Source organism: Schistocerca cancellata, chromosome 4, assembly GCF_023864275.1.
Source record: "Schistocerca cancellata isolate TAMUIC-IGC-003103 chromosome 4, iqSchCanc2.1, whole genome shotgun sequence".
In the NCBI taxonomy this organism is placed as follows: domain Eukaryota; kingdom Metazoa; phylum Arthropoda; class Insecta; order Orthoptera; family Acrididae; genus Schistocerca; species Schistocerca cancellata.
Window position 1 is genome coordinate 821,309,602 of NC_064629.1, and position 22,320 is coordinate 821,331,921.

Here is a 22,320-nt window from a genome sequence, read left to right on the forward strand (position 1 = left end):
ACCTTACGCTCTAATAAAGTCAAAAAAGCAACACTAATTAAAACACAAATAACTAATAAAAGAAAATTCAAAATAAACATAAATAAATCATAAAATATCAATACTATTTGTAGAAGAAATCTACATAAATGAATTCTAAATTCAACACATTAATCTGTCAAAATAGTAATCTAATTAATATTAATCAACATAATAAAAATATTTCAATCATATGGTCCTTTCTTACAAATATGAATTAATAATCTTAGGATAGAAACCGACCTGGCTCACGCCGGTCTGAACTCAGATCATGTAAGAGTTTAAAGGTCTAACAGACCTAATTAATGGGCTCCTGCACCCAAAATTTTTCTTGATCCAACATTGAGGTCGCAATCTGCTTTGTCGATATGAGCTCTCAAAAACTATTACGCTGTTATCCCTAAGGTAACTTAATCTTAGGATCATACATTATGGATCAAAACAACAAACATAAATAAAAGATATAATAATGAAGAGTTTATTTATTCTTCATGTCACCCCAACAAAACATCATCATTAAATATAGAAAGACAAACAAAAAACTATATAAAAGTAAAATGTTAAGCTCTATAGGGTCTTCTCGTCCTAATAAAGAATTTAAGCCTTTTGACTCAAAAGTTAAATTTAAAAATTTATTAAGAGCCAGTTGATTTCTCGTCAAGCCATTCATTCCAGCCACTAATTAAGAGACTAATGATTATGCTACCTTTGCACGGTCAAAATACCACGGCTCTTTAAAAATCTGCTCAGTGAGCAGGCCAGACCTCAAAGTATTTTCAATAGGACATGTTTTTGTTAAACAGGTGGAAATCAATTTTGCCTAGTTCCTTATTATAAATTTACAAGGTAAAAATTTTATACAAGTAAATATATTAATTCTATCATTATTACAAAAATTTAAAAATTAAATTAATAATATTAATAAAAAACCTAAAATATTTATAAAATCAAGACAAAAAATAATGAACTAAAACGTAATCTTTAATATAGCTGGTTTAAAGCATACTATTATATTTTATAAAATAAATTATAGGTTATTAACTTCAAAGCTTATCCCTTAAAGAATAAATAAGAAAATATTTATAATTAAAAAATTAAATAAAACAATTAACTTTAAAAAATTAAATTTCTTCTTAAGATACTAGATATTTGGGAAACGATTAACATCTCATTTCTAAAAATAATTTAATAATAATTATAATAGATTAACTATAAATTATTTATAAATCAACCCAAAATGAGACAAGTAAAGTAAATACCAAAATTTTGATAAACCCTGATACAAAAGGTACAATAAATAAAATCTACTTTTAAAAATTTAAAATAATATTTCATAAAACACTTCCATTACCAATAAACTATAATCTAAAAAATCAATTCTACAAAATATACTAAGACAAAATTCGACCAAATTATTTTTATTAAATAATTAAATAAACAAGAAATAAATATAATAAAATAAATAATCAAGATATCCTGATTTGCACAGAAAAATTTTTAGTGTAAGTAAAACACTTTACTAATAAGTTATATCTTGAAACTCTTACTAGATACACTTTCCAGTACATCTACTATGTTACGACTCATCTCATCTAACTTGAAGCTACCTTAAAATAATAAAATAGAATAATCAATAATGAGAGCGACGGGCGATGTGTACACACCTCAGAGCCAATATCAGTTAAATTAAATAAATTAAATTACTATCAAATCCACCTTCATTAATAGTATTTCACCATCAAATCCGTTATAAACAAAAATCTATTGTAACCCACCTCCTCTTAACTATAAGCTGCACCTTGACCTGAAATATTTTATAATTATAAATCTTGAGAATTATAACTCTAAAAAGATTCTCTGATAATGGAGATATACAAACAAATAAATTAAGCAAAGTAAATCGTGTACTATCAATCACGGGTTAGGTACCTCTGAATGGAATGAGATACCGCCAAATTCTTTGGGTTTAAAGACCTTAACTAATAGTACCCTGGTAAATATAATTAACATTTAAAATAATAGGGTATCTAATCCTAGTTTATTATTTAAATTTCACAGATTCATAGAAAGAGCTACAAATAAATTTTAACATTTCACCTTACAAATCTATATTTTAACCCTAAAAATATAAACAATTGTTTTCACCAATAATATTCACTTGTATCAATCGTATAAACGCGGCTGCTGGCACGAATTATGCCGATACTAAATCAATTGCTAAATACAAAATCACTTAATAGTTAAATCAAATTACTGCAAAAAGAACATTTAGTTTAACGAAACTTACATATAATACAAGGAAAAAGTGAATAAACAATCAAGATAAAACTTTTGGAAACAAAAATAAGAAATTAGAATATTTTTAAAATTAAGAAAAATAAAAGATTCAAATATTTAAAGAAAAAAAGACAAAATCACAATCATTGACAACAAAAAAAAAAAAGAAACACGGCCACGTATGACCACAACAACTTCTCTATTATATATAAATAAAGATTAATATGGAACATGTATACAGATAAATGTATTATAATCTTTATTATTTAATCTTCATTTTCACTAATAATAAAGAAAGATTAAATAATATAATAAATATATTTTATACAATTATGTAATTTAATGTAATATGTTATTAATATAAAACTAAGTTTATATTAAGTTAACTTAAATATTCGTTACTTAAATAATCTAATTATAGATAATTGTGTAATTATATTATATAATCAATATAATTATTTATAATAATATAATAAATTATATTTAATATCATTAATTATATTTATTACATCCAATTATAATAATATTTAATATTAAATTACATATTAATATATACTTTATAATATAATAACCTATTTTAAGCTAAAAACATAAGTAGCTATAATCCTAGGTAACTAAATGTATTACAACAATCTTTAATAATAATAAAATAACATTATTGGTATTTAAATTTAATTAAATGTAATATATTAATATAAATTATCCGAACCGAGATAAATTAATTAGAAGTAACCAAAATAATGCATAAACAAATTTTTTAAAAAAATTTTAATTTATATATTAAATATAAATGAAGTGCCTGATTAAAGGGTTACCTTGATACGATAAATCAAGTAAATAAAAGTACCTTCACTAAAAATTACATAAGACAGAATTAAACTACCTCTTTTAGTATCAAAAACTAACGTGCATCATACACCTTAATGTAAAAAGGTAAGCTAAACAAGCTAATGGGTTCATACCCCATTCATAGAGGTATCAATCCTCTCCTTTTTAATGACCAACTACTCTACAAAACTTCTTTTCCTATCAACATTAATGATAGGAACGATCCTGTCCATTTCATCAAACTCCTGATTTGGAGTTTTAATAGGACTTGAGATCAACTTACTTTCATTTATTCCGCTCCTAACAAGAAATAAAAATATAATAATAAATGAATCATCAATTAAATATTTTAATGCCCAAGCAATAGCATCGACAATACTATTATTTTCAATTTTGTTGATTCAAATAAAGTATCCAATAGGTTGTGAAACAGTATTTATTCCATCAATAATAATGAGATCTAGATTATTATTAAAGATTGGGGCTGCACCTTTTCATTTCTGATTTCCAGAAGCAATAGGAGCTTCAAGATGAAATAACTGTTTAACACTAATAACATGACAAAATATTGCCCTAATAATTGTATTATCTTATTGTATTCAACTAAGAACTTTCATTTGAACAATTAATATTCTGAGAATTATTATTGGGGCAATAGGTGGTTTAAATCAAACATCTCTACGCCAATTTCTAGCATATTCATCAATTAGACACTTAGGGTGAATAATTAGATCCCTAACAGTCAGAGAAAACGTCTGAGAACTATATTTTATTGTTTACTCACTATTAAGATTAATTATGGTTTTATTATTTAAGCAAATAAACCTATTTTTTATAAACCAAATTTATTCGGCCAGAAATATAAAAACTGAAATTAAATTCATAATATTTTTATCTCTCCTATCCCCAGGTGGTTTACCACCGTTTCTTGGGTTTCTACCAAAATGAATTGTAATACAATCATTATTAGAAAACATCATAACAACTATTATAACCATTATGGTTGTATTAACTACAATTACACTTTATTATTACATACATATTAGATTCTCAGCCCTAATTATGTCATACACAGAAAATTCATGATCAATAATGATAAAGTCTCAAAAATCAATAATTATTCTTCCTATAACAGTAATAATTTCAACAATAGGATTAATTTCAACATCAGCCTTAATTTCATTATACTAAGGACTTACGTTAATTAAACTAATAACCTTCAAAGTTATAATTAAAAGAATAATCTTTTAGGCCTTAGTAAAATTTTACACCTCTATAATTGCAGTCTAGAATCATAATTGAATATAAGACCTAAAACATGGCAAGAGAGAAAACATCTCATAAGTAGATTTACAGAGTACCGCCTAAAATTCAGCCATCTTACCGCAAAAATGATTATTCTCAACAAAACCATAAGGATATTGGTACTTTATACTTCCTATTTGGAGCCTGAGCAGGAATAGTAGGAACATCAATAAGAATACTTATTCGTGCTGAACTTGGTCAACCAGGATCTTCAATTGGAGATGACCAAATTTATAATGTTGTTATTACAGCCCATGCATTTGCAATAATTTTCTTTATAGTAATACCTATTATAATTGGTGGATTTGGTAATTGACTTGTACCATTAATAATTGGTGCACCAGATATAGCATTCCCACGAATAAATAATATAAGATTTTGATTATTACCAATTTCATTAACCCTTCTTCTTACGTCTTCCATAGTAGATAACGGTGCTGGTACAGGATGAACAGTTTACCTACCTCTAGCAGGAGCTATCGCACATGGGGGTGCATCTGTAGAACTAGCTATCTTCTCACTCCATTTAGCAAGTGTATCATCTATTCTTGGTGCAGTAAACCTCATTACAACAGCAATTAATATACGATCAGAAAGTATAACTCTAGATCAAACACCTTTATTAGTATGATCTGTAGCTATTACAGCCCTTCTTCTTCTTCTTTCACTTCCAGTATTAGCAGGAGCTATCACTATACTACTAACAGACCGAAATTTAAATACATCATTTTTCGACCCTGCGGGAGGGGGTGACCCAATTTTATATCAACACTTATTTTGATTCTTCGGGCACCCAGAAGTTTACATTTTAATTCTACCAGGATTTGGGATTATCTCTCACATTGTATGTCAAGAAAGAGGAAAAATTGAATCATTTGGAACATTAGGTATAATTTATGCTATATTGTCAATTGGACTAATAGGATTTATCGTATGAGCACATGACATATTTACAGTAGGAATGGATGTTGACACACGAGCATACTTTACATCAGCAACAATAATTATTGCTGTACCTACAGGAATTAAGGTATTTAGATGATTAGCTGCACTATATGGAACTAAATTCAAATTCAATCCACCACTATTATGAGCTTTAGGATTTATTTTTCTGTTCACGATTGGGGGACTAACAGGATTAGTATTAGCAAATTCATCACTTGATATTGTATTACATGATACATATTATGTAGTAGCCCACTTGCATTATGTATTATCTATAGGAGCAGTATTCGCAATTATAGGAGCTGTTATCCAATGATACCCACTATTTACAGGATTAACCATAAATAATACATGATTAAAAATCCAATTTACAATTATATTTATTAGAGTAAACTTAACATTCTTCCCTCAACACTTCTTAGGGTTAGTAGGAATACCACGACGATATTCTGACTACCCAGATGCATACACATCATGAAATGTAGTGTGAAGAATTGGGTCTACAATTTCTATCGTAGGAATCACTATATTCATTGTAATTATATGAGAAAGAATGGTTACAAACCGAGCAATCATATTTAGAGCTAATATAAGAAGATCAACAGAATGATTACAAAACAATCCACCTGCAGAACACAGTTACTCAGAATTACCAGTAATTTCTAGAATCTAATATGGCAGATTAGTGCAGTAGATTTAAGCTCTATAAATAAAGGTTTGACCTTTTATTAGAAAATTCATTAATGACAACATGATCAAATTTATCCCTTCAAGATGGAGCTTCACCATTAATGGAGCAACTATCATTCTTCCATGATCATACTATGGTCATATTATTAATAATTACAGTAATTGTAGGTTATGCCCTAAGTTATATATTAATTATTGCCTATACAAACCGAAACATACTTCACGGACACTTAATTGAAACAATCTGAACAGCATTACCAGCAATTACACTAATTTTTATTTCACTTCCATCTGTAACAGTTGTGATACTAAATGTAGCACTTCTGCTACTAAATGTAACTGGGTTTTCTCCTTGATGCTGTCAATTATCAGGATGAGCATTCTTAAGCATTCTGTCAAGGTGAAAATATTAAATAAATAAACTTTTCTCTCTTAACAACATGTGGGCAGGGTGGGTTCTTCCTTGGCTCGGGTATGAGGTAGAATGAAACAGAATTTTTACATAAGATAACTTTTATTGGAAGTTTCGTACAAGTGTATCTTACTGGGACGTTCTGGTTCGGAGAGCGGCAGCCGTGATGTTTGCGTGGCCTTCTGCTGCGGCAGTGGCGGCGGCGGCGGCGGCGGCGTCTGATTACGCGTAGCGGTGTGTATCTCGTATCGCCGTTTCGCCCAGCTGACCAGAGACGCGCAGAGTGAGGTGGCCCGTTTAATTATTGTGAGCGACGTCGTGCATCGGATGGCGATACCTTGAATGTGGCGTCCCAGTGTTTCTCTTCTCTAAGCGGCCGCGTGTGTTGTGCGTCGACCAACGGAGCGGCGCGGCGGGGGAAGGCCAGTGTCCCGGACTCGAACCACGGACACCCGCTTGCCAGTCTTCGGCTGTCAGGTCTTCATCCCAGCTCACAGGTGACTGCTGATGTGAGGCCGTCTCCTTCCCGTCCTCACGAGTCACCCGGGTACGTAAAGATCAGACTTCAAATACCTATTAACTTCTGTCTTCTGGCGCTGAGGCTGCTGCTTGCTATTCCATTACAGCGGTGGACTTAGTGCGTCTGTGCATAATGTAGTCTCTTCTTGCATGACGGTCGTCAGCACCGAAACTGACTTAAAACAACTGCTACGCTTCTTCACTTCTTCATCTTCTTCATCGCTCGTCTCCGTCTCTGTCTCCGTCTCCGTCTCGTCTTCCTCCGTCGGGTCCACCACGTCTCGCGTATTTATTCACTTCAGTTCACTGGAGGTGAACGACTTTACGGCCATTGCCTCTTCTGTCACGTTGAAAAGCTTCTCGAAGACTCTTCTTAACGTCGGTAATTGGCTCTTGGGATGTAGGCGAGGGCCTTTCATGACATGTGACGACTGAGAAACACATGAGCACTCTTGGTCGAAGATTGTATGGTGCCATGTCTGTATGTTGTGCTGGCGTGGCCACTCTTTTTCCTTTTCGGGTACTTCCTCCACCCTTCGGAAAAGCAGGCACTATTGTTGAAGGAATTACATCTGGGGCGCCCTTAAAAGGTTTTAAACGACTTACATGCACAACAGTAGTTCGGGTCGGCTGTTGCAATTTAACAATGACTGGTGACATGATCTCAATAATTTGATAAGGACCTCTGTAGTTTGTTACAAATTTCTTCGTTTTTCCTTTCGCAACATATGGAGTTGAAAGCATCACCCACTGACCGATTTTGTAATTTGGATATTTAACTTGGGTATTACCTAATCTTTCCTGTCGTTCCAAAGCCTTTGTATTAGATTTTTGAACCTTTTTCCATACATCTTTCATCATTCAACTGAAATCTCTTACTGTTTCTCCGACTTTTCCGTTTTTCTGCCTGATTACATCAAATGGGGACGGCATTTTTCTCCCATAGACTGCTTCATAAGGTGACATGCCAGTTGCTTCATGCGTTTTGGCGTTGTATACCGACACGATTATTGGTAAACACGTATCCCAATTAGAATGTTGTTCGTTAATATAATAACTAACCATCTTACCAATTGTCTGATGAACTCTTTCTGTGCGTCCGTTGCACTGAGGGTGTAACGGAGTTGTGCGTAATTTGCGTATTTTTAGTAACTGGCATAGCTGTTTCATTAGTTCAGACATAAAATTAGATACCTGATCTGTGATAATAGCTTCAGGTACGCCAAATTTAAGTATCCAGATGTTAACTAAAGCTTGGGCAACTGTATTTGCTTGCTGATCTGGGAAACTCACCATAGCTAGGTAGCGTGAAAAGTGATCTATAATTGTAAGAACATACTTCTTACCACCAGGTGTTTTATGAAAAGGCCCGTAGAGATCCACTCCACAGATTTGAAATGGACATGAAGCCTCGGGGAGCCTCTGTAAGGGTATTTTTGAACGAGAAAGTTCAGCTCGTTGTGCGCACGCAATGCAATTGCGAACGTACTGCGCAACATCCTGCTTTCTAGTTTGCCACCAAAATCGCTCTGCTACACGTCTTTCGGTTGTCCGCTGTCCACCGTGTCCCGCAAGGATATGGTCGTAGGCCTCTGCCATTATTTCTTGTCTAAGGTGTTGGGGAACAACAATTCGCGGTCCAAGTTTTGTTTTACGGCATAATACCCCATCTTCAAAGCAAAATTGTTTTTGAGTTGCGTATTTTTTGCATTCTGTATCCTCATCTTGTGCCTTTCTCCACCCCTCAATATCTCGGCCTGTTGCTTCCAAAAGTGCTATTTTCCGACTTAGACAATTTGCATTCATGTGTTTTTTGCCTGGTTTGTGGATAACTTCGAAATCCATTTCGTAAAGACATAGGGCCCAAAGCGTGAGACGACTAGATGGATCCTTTAATCCAAGCAACCATTTTAAAGCTGCGTGGTCTGTAATAACCTTGAATTTCCTACCATACAAGTAGCATTTAAAGTATTTGATACCATAACAATTCTTTCTCTGTTGTGGAATAATTTCTTTCTGCCATTGTTAGTTGTCTCGAAGCGTAGGCTATGGGGTGTTCCACGCCATTACTATTCTGACTCAAAACAACTTCTACTGAATAACCACTTGTGTCACAGGATAAAATAAATTCTTTATTATAATCTGGGTAGGCTAATACTGGACTGTGTGTTAACTTATCTTTAAGGGTTTGAAATGCTGATTCACAAACTTCAGACCAATGAAATTTTGCACCCTTTTTCAATAATTGGGTTAAGGGCCGGGCAATTTCAGCAAAATTTTGAACATATTTTCGGTAATACGATGCGAGACCAATGAAACTTTGTACTTCCTTAATGCGTTGTGGTGCTGGGAAGTCCTTAACTACCGAAATTAATCGAGGATCTGTTGTAATTCCTTTTTCACTAATGACATGCCCTAGGTATGTAACCTCTGTCAATGCAAAATTACATTTTTCCATATTTAATGTTAATTTAGCTTTTCTAAGTCTCTGAAAAACATTACGCAGACGCACAGCATGTTCATTAATTTCTTTGGAGAATACAATAATATCGTCTAGATATACACAACATTGCTGAGTTTTTAGTCCTCGCAATACTCCATCGAGTAGTCTTTGAAAAGTTGCTGGTGCATTTCTCAAACCGAAAGGCATTCTTTTAAATTGCCAGTGGCCTCCAGGGGTAGAAAATGCTGTTTTATGCCTATCTTCAGGTGCAACTTCCAATTGATGATATCCGCTACGTAAATCGATTGTTGAAAAGTATTTACTGTTACCCAAACTGTCAATGATATCTGTAATGATTGGAAGAGGATAAATATCTGAGATAGTTTGTTTGTTAAGGTGTCTGTAGTCACAACAAAATCTATATCATTTCGTACCATCGGGAGACTTCTTTGGAATAATTGCGATATTTGAATTATAAGGCGAATCAGAATATTCTATAATTCCATCTTTTAGGTGCTGTTCTAAAAATTCATCCAGTACTGGCTATAAGTGATGCGGAACTCTATAAGGCTACCTATAAACTGGGGGGCTATTTCCTGTTGGGATCCTATGCTGTGTGATATCTGTTGCTGGCAGTGGACCTTCTGCATTAAATAAATCTTGGAACTCAACTAAAACTGCTTCTATCGTGTCTCTATCCTTCCCTTGCAAATGCTCAATCTTCTGGCGTAATGCGGTTTTATAGGCGTCTGGTTTCTGACCATCATTAATATCTGACCAAATAAAATCTTCTTCTTCAAAAGTACTGAATGTAGCTACTAATATTCCCTTATGCAACTCTTTGTCCTCCACTCCCAAATTGTCAATAAGTACCGGTACTTTTCTTTCTCCCTCAACGTCTTGAACCCGTAAAACACTTCTACGTACAAAACAATGTGATACATCTAATTCCTCATTTTCCTCTAGTGGCTCTATTAGACATATTGTATCTATAGGTACCTCGGGGTCAACGGTCATCCAGAGAAGTTTTCCTCAGCCAGATGGTATCTGATCCCGCAAATCAACCTTCAAGGACGTTGCACGCAGTGTAGTTGGTTTCGCCTTCCGGTTAGGGAAGTCTTGCTCAATTAGCTCCTGCTAATACTGGAAGCAACAAAAGGAGGAGAAGAGCTGTAATAGCTACGGATCATACAAATAAAGGTGTCTGATCTAGAGTTATACTTTCTGATCGTATATTAATTGCTGTTGTAATGAAGTTTACTGCACCAAGAATAGATGATACACCTGCTAAGTGAAGTGAGAAAATAGCCAGGTCTACAGATGCTCCCCCATGTGCGATAGCTCCTGCAAGAGGAGGGTAAACTGTTCACCCTGTACCAGAACCGTTATCTACTATAGAAGATGTAAGAAGAAGGGTTAGTGAAGGCGGTAGTAAACAAAAACTTATATTATTTATTCGTGGGAATGCCATATCTGGTGCACCAATTATTAATGGTATGAGCCAATTACCAAATCCACCAATTATAATGGGTATTACTATAAAGAAAATTATTACAAATGCGTGTGCTGTAATAATAACATTATAGATTTGGTCATCTCCAATTAGAGATCCTGGTTGGCCGAGTTCAGCACGAATAAGTATTCTTATTGATGTTCCTACTATTCCTGCTCATGCTCCAAATAAGAAGTATAAAGTACCAATATCCTTATGGTTTGTTGAGTATAATCATTTTTGCAGTAAGATGGCTGAATTTGAGGTGGTAGACTGTAAATCTACTTATGAGATGTTTCTCTCTTACCATGTGGTTAGGCCTTATATTCAATTATGATTCTAGACTGCAATTCTAGAGGTGTGAAATTTTACTAAGGCCTATTTTTAGTTTAGTTATTAGTTTAGTTAACTTAAGTCCTTAGTATAATGAGATTCAGGTTGATGTTGAGATCAATCCTATTGTTGAAATTATTACTGTTATAGGGAGAATAATTCTTGATTTTTGAGACTTTATTTTTATAGATCATGAATTTTCTGTGTATGACATAATTAGGGCTGAGAATCTAATACGTATATAATAATAAAGTGTAATTGTGGTTAATACAACCATAATGGTTATAATAGTTGTTATGTTATTTTCTATTAATGATTGTATTACAATTCATTTTGGTAGAAATCCAAGGAATGGTGGCAAGCCACCTAGGGATAGAAGAGATAAAAATATTATGAATTTAATTACAGTTTTTATATTTCTGGCTGAATAAATTTGGTTTATAAAAAATAAATTTATTTGCTTAAATAATAAGACCATAATTAATCTTAATAGAGAATAAATAATAAAGTATAGTTCTCAGATGTTTTCTCTAACTGTTAGAGATCTAATTATTCACCCTAAATGTCTAATTGAGGAATATGCTAGAAGTTGTCGTACAGATGTTTGATTTAAACCACCTATTGCCCCAATAATAATTCTTAAAATGATAATTGTTCAAATGAAAGTTCTTAATTGAATACAATAAGATAACACCATTATTGGGGCAATTTTTGTCATGTTATTAGTGTTAAACAGTTATTTCATCTTGAAGCTCCTATTACTTCTGGAAATCAGAAATGGAAAGGTGCAGCCCCGATCTTTAATAATAATCTAGATCTGATTATTATTGATGGAATAAATTCTGTTTCTCATCCTATTGGATATTTTATTTGAATCAGCAAAATTGAAAATAATAGTATTGTCGATGCTATTGCTTGGACAATAAAACATTTAATTGATGATTCATTTATTATTATATTTTTATTTCTTGTTAGGAGCGGAATAAATGAAAGTAAGTTGATCTCAAGTCCTATTCAAACTCCAAATCAGGAGCTTGATGAAATGGACAGGATCGTTCCTCTCATTAATGTTGATAGGAAGAGAAGTTTTGTAGAGTTGTTGGTCATTAAAAATGAGAGGATTGATACCTCTATGAATGGGGTATGAACCCATTAGCTTGTTTAGCTTACCTTTTTACATTAAGGTGTATGATACACGTTAGTTTTTGATGCTAAGGGAGGTAGTTTGATTCTTACTTATGTAATTTTTAATGAAGGTAATTTTTATTTACTTTATTTACCCTATCAAGGTAACCTTTAATCAGGCACTTCATTTTTATTTTTTATTTATTTAATATACAAATTAAAAATATTTTTTGAAAATTTGTTTATGTATTATTTTGGTTATTTCTAATTAATTTATCTCGGGTCGTATAATTTGAGCATATATTATATATTATATACAATAAATAATTTATATTAATATATTACATTTAATTAAATTTAAATACTTATAATGTTATTTTATTATTATTAAATGATTATTTTAATACATTTATTTACCTATGATTATAGCTACTTATGTTTTTAGCTTAAAAGAAATTATTATATTATAAATTATATAATAATATGTAAATTAATATTAAATATTATTATAATTGGATATAATAAATATAATCTATATTATTAAATATAAAATATTACATTAATATAGATAATTATATAAATTATAATAATACAATTAAATATATTTTCTATAATTAAATTATTTAATTAATTAATATTTAAGTTAACTTAATATAAAGTTAATTTTATATTAATAACATATTACATTAATTTACAATGTTGTATAAAATATATTTATTATATTATTTAATCTTTCTTTCTTATTAGTGAAAAGAAAGATTAAATAAGAAAGAATATAATACATTTATTGGTATACATGTTCCATATTAATCTTTATTTATATATAATAGAGAAGTTGTTGTTGTCATTTGAGGGCGCGTTCCTTTTTTTGTCACTATTTGTGTTTTTTTTCTTTTTTTTCTTTAAATATTTGAATCTCTTATTTTTTCTTATTTTAAAAAATTTTTGAATTTCTTATTTTGTTCCCAAAAGTTTTATTCTTGCTTATTTATTCACTTTTTCTTTGTATTATATGTAAGTTTAGTTAAACTAAATGTTCTATTTTGCAGTAATTTGATTTAATTATCAAGTGATTTTGGATTTAGCAATTGATTTAGTATCGGCATAATTCGTGCCAGCAGCCGCGGTTATACGATTGATACAAGTGAATGTTATTGGTTAAAACAGTTGTTTATATTTTTAGGGTTAGATATCCTATTATTTTAAATGTTAATTATATTTACCAGGGTACTATTAGTTAAGGTCTTTAAACCCAAAGAATTTGGCGGTATCTCATTCCATTCAGAGGAACCTACCCCGTGATGGATAATACATGATTTACTCTACTTGATTTATTTGTTTGTATATCTCCGTTATCAGAGAATCTTTTTAGAGTTATAATTCTCAAGATTTATAATTATAAAATATTTCAGGTCAAGGTGCAGCTTATAGTTAAGAGGAGGTGGGTTACAATAGATTTTTGTTTATAACGGATTTGATGGTGAAATACTATTAATGAAGGTGGATTTGATAGTAATTTAATTTATTTAATTTAACTAATATTGGCTCTGAGGTGTGTACACATCGCCCGTCGCTCTCATTATTGATTATTCTATTTTATTATTTTAAGGTAGCTTCAAGTTAGATGAGATGAGTCGTAACATAGTAGATGTACTGGAAAGTGTATCTAGTAAGAGTTTAAAGATATAACTTATTAGTAAAGTGTTTCACTTACACTGAAAATTTTTCTGTGCGAATCAGGATAACTTGATTATTTATTTTATTATATTTATTTCTTGTTTATTTAATTATTTAATAAAAATAATTTGGTCGAATTTTGTCTTAGTATATTTTGTAGAATTGATTTTTTAGATTATAGTTTATTGGTAATGTAAGTGTTTTATGTAATATTATTTTAAATTGTTTTTGAGAGCTCATATCGACAAAGCAGATTGCGACCTCGATGTTGGATTAAGAAAAATTTTGGGTGCAGTAGCCCAGTGATTAGGTCTGTTCGACCTTTAAATTCTTACATGATCTGAGTTCAGACCGGCGTGAGCCAGGTCGGTTTCTATCCTAAGATTATTGATTCATATTAGTACGAAAAGACCATATGGTTGAAATATTTTTTATTTTATTGATTAATATTAATTAAATTACTATTTTGACAGATTAATGTGTTGAATTTAGAATTCATTTATGTAGATTTTTTCTACAAATAGTATTGATACTTTATGATTTATTTATGTTTATTTTGAATTTTCTTTTATTAGTTATTTGTGTTTTAATTAGTGTTGCTTTTTTAACTTTATTAGAGCGTAAGGTTTTAGGTTACATCCAAATTCGAAAGGGCCCAAATAAAGTAGGTTTTGTAGGAATTCCTCAGCCCTTTAGTGATGCTATTAAGGTAATTTGTAAGGAGCAGCCAATTCCTATAATATCTAATTATTTACTTTATTATTTTTCCCCTGTTTTTAATTTAATGATTTCTTTGGCTGTTTGAGTAATTTTCCCTTACTTGACTTATATATGTTCTTTTTCTTATGGATTTTTGTTTTTTTTATGTTGCACTAGATTAGGTGTTTATACTGTTATAATTGCTGGTTGGTCTTCTAATTCAAATTATTCTTTATTAGGTCCTCTTCGTTCTGTTGCTCAAACAATTTCATATGAAGTTAGTTTGGCTTTAATTTTATTATCTTTAATTACTTTAATTGGTAATTTTAACATGTTTGATTTTATAAATTATCAGCTTTATTGTTGATTTATTATTATTTCTTTTCCTTTAGCTTTAGCTTGTTTTGCTTCTTGTTTAGCTGAAACTAACCGTACTCCTTTTGACTTTGCCGAAGGTGAATCTGAGTTAGTTTCAGGTTTTAATATTGAATATGGTGCAGGTGGATTTACTTTAATTTTTTTACCTGAGTATACAAGAATTGTTTTTATAAGAATATTATTAGCTTTAATTTTTTTAGGTGGTGATTTTTATTCTTTTATATTTTTTATTAAGCTTGCTGTAATGTCCTTTGGGTTTATTTTAGTTCGGGGGACATTACCACGTTTTCGTTATGATAAGTTAATATACTTAGCTTCAAAAAGTTTTTTGCCTTTATCTTTAAATTTTTTTATTTTCTTTGTCGGTTTAAGGATTTTATTTATTTCATTTATTTAGTGAAATTTTTTAAGAAAAGTTAATAGAAGAGTTAAACTTCTAGTTTTATGTTTTCAAAACATATGCTTTTCCTAAGCTAATTAACTTATTATTCCTTAATTAGTTTATCTCATGCATTTGCAATATGTACATTAATTAAGTAGTATGTAAAGTAGATAATTGTTAAGATTTGTCCTGTTATAATGTAAGGTTCTTCAACAGGTCGTTTACCAATTCATGTTAATAAGCATACAACAGGTACTATAATTCAGAATAAAATTTGATTAATAGGATAGAATTGAATACCTCGAAATGGTGTTTTGTTATAAAATGGTAAAATTATTAAGATTCTAATTGATAAGAATAGTGCAAACACACCCCCTAGCTTATTAGGGATTGATCGTGGAATTGCATATGCAAATAAGAAATATCATTCCGGTTGGATATGGACGGGAGTTACTAATGGGTTAGCAGGTACAAAATTATCTGGATCCCCTAGAAGGTAAGGATTAATCAAGCATAATATAATTAATAATGATGTTATTAATACAAATGTAATAGAGTCCTTGAAAGTAAAGTATGGGTGAAATGGGATTTTTTCAATATCTCCATTTAGGCCTAAAGGGTTATTACACCCTGTTTGGTGAAGGAAAAATAAATGAATTGCTGCCATTGCAGCAATAATAAACGGTAGTACAAAATGAAATGTAAAGAATCGGTTTAATGTTGCATTATCAACAGCAAACCCTCCTCATACCCATTGAACAAAATCTGTTCCTAAATATGGAATTGCTGATAATAAATTAGTAATTACTGTCGCACCTCAGAATGATATTTGACCTCAAGGTAAAACGTATCCTATAAATGCGGTTGCTATAACTAAGAATAGAATTACTGTACCAATTATTCAGGTGTGCATGTATATGTAGGATCCGTAGTAAATTCCCCGTCCTACATGTAAATAAATACAAATAAAAAATATAGAAGCTCCATTTGCATGTAAGGTTCGAATAATTCAACCATTATTTACGTCTCGGCAGATGTGAACTACACTACTAAACGCTATTTCAATATTTGATGTATAATGTATAGCTAAAAATAGTCCGGTTACAATTTGAATTACTAAACATAGTCCTAGCAGGGATCCAAAATTTCATCAAAATGAAATATTTGTTGGTGCAGGTAAATCAGCTAAAGAGTTATTAATGATTTTAATTAAAGGATGTCATAATCGTAAGGGTTTATTCATTAGTAAATTATCTTATATTACAAATAGGCCCCTGGTTAATATTGGTGATTTTAACAACTGCTAATAGTGCCAAAAATAAATAAATTATTATTATTATTGTAATAATAAATGTTGGTCTATTATATAGTTTTTCTAAAGATATTGTTATTTCTTGATAATTGATTGAGTTATCAATATTTATAGTTTCAGTATTTTTGAAAAAGTCTGTAAATATTGTTATATCTAGAATAATTAATATTGATATAATAAATACTCATATAGTTAAGGTAATAATTATCGTAATTGATTTAGGTTGAAATATTTCGTTTGATGCAATTCTCGTAACATAAATAAATAGAAGTAATATACCACCAAGAAACGTTAAAAATAAAATATATGATAATCAATATCTTTCCATTATTGTTCCTGTTATTAGCCCGACTAAGAAGGTTTGTAGGATAATGAAAAGCATTATTAATATTGGGTGTCTTAATTTAATAAAATTAATATTTATTACGTTTGATAGTGATATAATTATTATTTTAATCATTTCAGGGGTTAGTTTATTAAAATATCGGTTTTGGGGACCGATGATGGAAAGCTTTTCCACCTCTGAAGTTTTAAAAGTGGGGGCTGAACTTATTTCCGGTTTACAAGACCAGCGTTTTTTTTAAACTATTAAAACTAATGTTTATATTCTCTGTCTTTACTTCTTTATTGATTTATTTTGCTGGTGTTTATGTTTTTTCCTCTAAACGTAAGCATTTATTAATGGTTCTTTTGAGATTAGAATATATTGTTCTTTCTTTATTTATATTAATTATTGTTTTTCTTATTGAGTTTGATTATGATTATTTTTTTCCTGTTATTTTCTTGGTTTGTTCTGTTTGTGAAGGCGCTTTAGGTCTTTCTATTTTAGTTTCAATAATTCGTTCTCATGGGAATGATTTTTTTAATTCTTTTGGTTTGTCTTTATGTTAAAGTATTTATTTATAACTATTTTTTTGATCCCTCTTTGTTTGGTTAATAATTGTTGATGATTGGTTCATTCTTTAATGTTTATGTCTAGATTTGTTTTTATGGTTTGTGTTTATTCATATGCGGATTTGAATATGATTAGATATTATTTTGGTGTTGATTATTTTTCTTTTAGTTTGATTTTGCTTAGTTTTTGGATTTGTTCTTTAATAATTACTGCTAGAGGTTCAGTTTATTTAAGTTCTTACCATTCTAACTTTTTTGGCTTTATGGTCTTAATTTTAATGATTATGCTTTATTGTTCTTTTGCTAGATTGAGTCTTCTTTCTTTTTATATTTTTTTTTGAGGCTAGATTACGTCCTACTTAAATTTTGGTTTTAGGTTGAGGTTATCAACCTGAACGTTTACAGGCTGGTGTTTATTTAATTTTTTATACTCTGGTTGCTAGATTGCCTTTATTATTAGTTTTATTTAGGGTTTATGATTTTTCTAATACTTTGTATTTTCCTTTAGTGGTTGATTTTGGTTCTTATTATTTTATATTTTATGTTTTTATAATTCTTGCCTTTTTAGTTAAGATGCCTATATTTTTGGTTCATTTATGGCTTCCTAAGGCTCATGTTGAGGCCCCTATTTCAGGTAGAATGATTCTTGCTGGTGTTTTATTAAAGTTAGGTGGTTATGGTATTTTTCGTGTTATGAAGGTTATTTCTTATTTGGGGTTAAAGTTTAATTATTTTTGATTGTCTTTAGGTTTATCTGGTGGGGTTATTGTTAGATTTATTTGTTTTCGTCAGGTTGATTTAAAGTCTTTAATTGCATATTCTTCTGTTGCTCATATAAGAATAGTTATTAGAGGGTTGATGACTATGAATTGATGGGGTTGTATAGGTTCTCTTTCTTTAATGGTTGGTCATGGTTTGTGTTCTTCTGGTTTATCTTGTTTATCTAATATTATTTATGAGCGTTTAGGTAGACGAAGATTATTAATTAACAAGGGTATAATTAATTTGATACCAAGAATGGCTTTATGATGATTCCTTTTGAGTTCTTCTAATATGGCTGCTCCTCCTTCTTTAAATTTGGTAGGTGAACTTAGATTATTAAATAGAATTATGTCTTGATCTTCTTTTAGATTTTTTGCTTTAATTTTTTTGTCTTCTTTTAGAGCTGTTTATACTTTATACATGTATTCTTATTCTCAACATGGTAATTATTATTCTGGTGTTTATACTTGTTCTCTTGGTTATTTTCGTGAATATCATCTTTTACTTTTACATTGATTACCTTTAAACATTCTTTGTTTAAAGGGGGAGTATTTTTTTTGTTTAGGTTGCTTAAGTATTTTAATTAAAAATGTTGTTTTGTGGAATCAATGATATGATTTTTTTTCATCTTAGGCTGTGAATTTGTTTTCTATTTGTTCTTGGAGTTTTATTTCTTTATTTTTTTCTAGAACTATAATTTTTATTTTGGGTATTTATTATTTAATAATTGATTATAGAGTTTTTGTTGAATGAGAACTTTTTAATTTAAATGGTTCTATGGTTGTTATGACTTTAATTTTGGATTGAATGTCTCTTATTTTTATGTCTTTTGTTATATATATTTCTTCTTTGGTTATTTATTATAGAGAGGATTATATATCGGGAGAAAAAAATATAAATCGTTTTATTATTATTGTTTTAATATTTATTCTTTCTATAGGGTTTTTAATTATTAGTCCTAATTTGATTAGAATTTTATTAGGATGGGATGGTTTAGGTTTAGTTTCTTATTGTTTAGTTATTTATTACCAAAATGTGAAATCTTATAGTGCGGGTATATTATCGGCACTTTCTAATCGTATTGGTGATGTTGCTATTTTAATTTCTATTGCTTGAATATTAAATTTTGGTGGTTGAAATTACATTTATTTTTATGATTTTATTTCTAATTCTTTTGAAATAAAGCTAATTACTATATTAATTGTTTTAGCATCTATAACTAAAAGAGCCCAAATTCCCTTTTCTTCTTGGCTTCCTGCTGCTATGGCTGCTCCTACTCCTGTTTCTGCTTTGGTTCATTCTTCTACGCTTGTTACTGCTGGTATTTATTTATAAATTCGTTTCAGACCAATATTAGATACTTATAATTGTGGTTGGTTTTTGCTTTTAATTGGTTGTATAACTATATTTATGGCTGGTTTAGGGGCGAATTTTGAATTTGATTTGAAGAAAATCATTGCTCTTTCTACTTTAAGATAGCTTGGTTTAATAATAAGAATTTTGGCTATAGGTTACCCAAAACTTGAATTTTTTCATTTGTTAGCTCATGCTTTATTTAAGGCTTTATTGTTTATGTGTGCAGGTTCAATAATTCATAATTTAAAGGATTCTCAGGACATTCGTTTTATAGGTTCTATTGTTAATTTTATGCCTTTAACTTCAGTTTGTTTTAATGTTTCTAGTTTGTCTTTGTGTGGTGTACCATTTTTAGCTGGTTTTTATTCAAAGGATTTAATTCTTGAAATGGTTTGTTTAAGATGAATTAATTGTTTAATTTTTTTCTTTATTTCTTTTCTACTGGCTTAACTGCTTCTTATTCTTTTAGTCTTTTTTTATTACTCAATGTCTGGTGACAATAATTTTTATTCTAGATTTTCTTTTGATGATAAGGGTTATTATATTTCGTTTGGTATGATTGGTTTATTATTTGTTGCTGTTTTTGGTGGTAGTCTTTTGTCTTGATTAATACTTCCTATTTCTCATGTTATTGCTTTGCCCTATTATTTAAAGTTTTTAACTATTACTGTAGTTGTTTTGGGTGCTTATTTAGGTTATCTTTTTTCTAATTTTGATTTTTCTCAAAATTTATTTTCTTTAAGTATACTTTCTTTTGTCAGATTTTCTGGTTCTATGTGGTTTATACCTTTTCTTTCAACTAAGTTTATTAGATATATTCCTTTAAAATTGGGTTATTATTCATCTAAATCATTTGATTATGGTTGGGGTGAATAATTTGGTGGTCAAGGTTTATATAGACTATTTATTTATTTAATTGGTTATATACAAGGTTGATATGATTCTAATTTTAAGATTTATCTTTTAACATTTATTTTTTGAATGTTTATTTTGGTGGTATTATTTTTCGTTTACTTAAATAGCTTATGATTAGAGCGTAACACTGAAGATGTTAAGGAAGTATTTTACTTTTAGGTATTTATAAATATAAATATATTATTTTTACAGTGAAAATGTAATGCTTTATTTAAACTATATAAATTTTAGAAATGTTAACGGAATTTAACCGCTAATATAAAAAGTTAGCAGCTTTCATATTGACTTTACATTTCCTTAATTGGAACTTTATAGTTCAATTATATTATTAACAGTAATACGCCTCTTTTTGGCTTCAATTAATAAGAATAAGGGTATTTTTATTTACCAACCTTCCAGGTCGAAACTGACTGCAATATTTCGCTTCTTATTCAATTTAAGGTTGATTGATTATATCAATACTTTTTGAATGCAACCCAAATGTTATAGTTAACTACAACCCTTTATTCTGCTCATTGTAAGGCTCCTTGATTTCATTCATGGTATAGTCCTCCTAGTAAAAACTATGATAAAAAATATTGTTGATATTGTTCAGATTATAATATCTGAAGTTTTAAAAATAATTACAATTCGAAGGATTAGTGCGATTTCTACATCAAAAATAAAGAAAATTACTGCAATTAAGAAGAATCGAAGTGAGAAGGGTATTCGTGCTGATCTTTTTGGGTCAAATCCACACTCAAATGGTGATCTTTTTTCTCGGTCATTAATTAATTTTTTTGATAGTGTTGTTGCAAGGATTATAACAATTATTGGAATAATAAATGTAATAAAAATTCTTGTAGATAAAATTAGGATTGTTTTTCTTGATTAATATCAAGCTTTTTGATTGGAAGTCAAATGTACTATTTATACTAGAAAAACAATTATCTACCTCATCAATAAATGGAGATATATAAGAATAATCACACTACGTCTACAAAGTGTCAGTATCATGCTGCTGCTTCAAATCGAAAGTGCTGTCTTGGTGAGAATTGGTTTATTGAATGTCGAATTAGACATGTTGATAAAAAGATTGTTCCAATAATTACATGTAGCCCATGGAATCCTGTTGCAACAAAGAATGTTGATCCATAAACTGCGTCTGCAATGGTGAAGGATGCTTCTCAATACTCATATGCTTGAAGTATAGTGAAGTATAGTCCTAGTAATACTGTGAAGAATAATCCTTGTAGTGCTTGAGTATGATTAGATTCTATTAAACTATGATGTGCTCATGATACTGTTACTCCTGATGCTAAAAGAATAGCTGTATTAAGTAATGGAATTTGTATAGGATTAAAAGGTTGGATTCCTATTGGAGGTCATAATATTCCTAGTTCAATAGTAGGTGCAAGTCTACTTCTAAAAAATGCTCAGAAAAATGAAACGAAGAATAGTACTTCTGATGCAATAAATAAAATTATCCCTCATCGTAATCCAATTGATACAAATCCCGTATGTAGTCCTTGGTATGTTCCTTCTCGTACTACATCTCGTCATCATTGGATTATAGTTA

At 30.1% G+C, this 22,320-nt stretch overlaps 2 long non-coding RNA genes across 2 annotated transcripts in view; both read left to right on the top strand.

The window, feature by feature from the left end:
- Positions 1–599, top strand: part of LOC126184847 (uncharacterized) — a 41,760-nt gene extending 41,161 nt beyond the window's left edge. The window contains exon 2 of the long non-coding RNA XR_007536889.1: positions 424–599. This is a non-coding gene — a long non-coding RNA (uncharacterized LOC126184847). The remainder of the gene's footprint in view (positions 1–423) is intronic.
- LOC126184848 (uncharacterized) overlaps positions 1–22,320 on the top strand; it is a 133,728-nt gene that overhangs the window by 106,378 nt on the left and 5,030 nt on the right. The gene's annotated exons all lie outside the window — the stretch shown is intronic.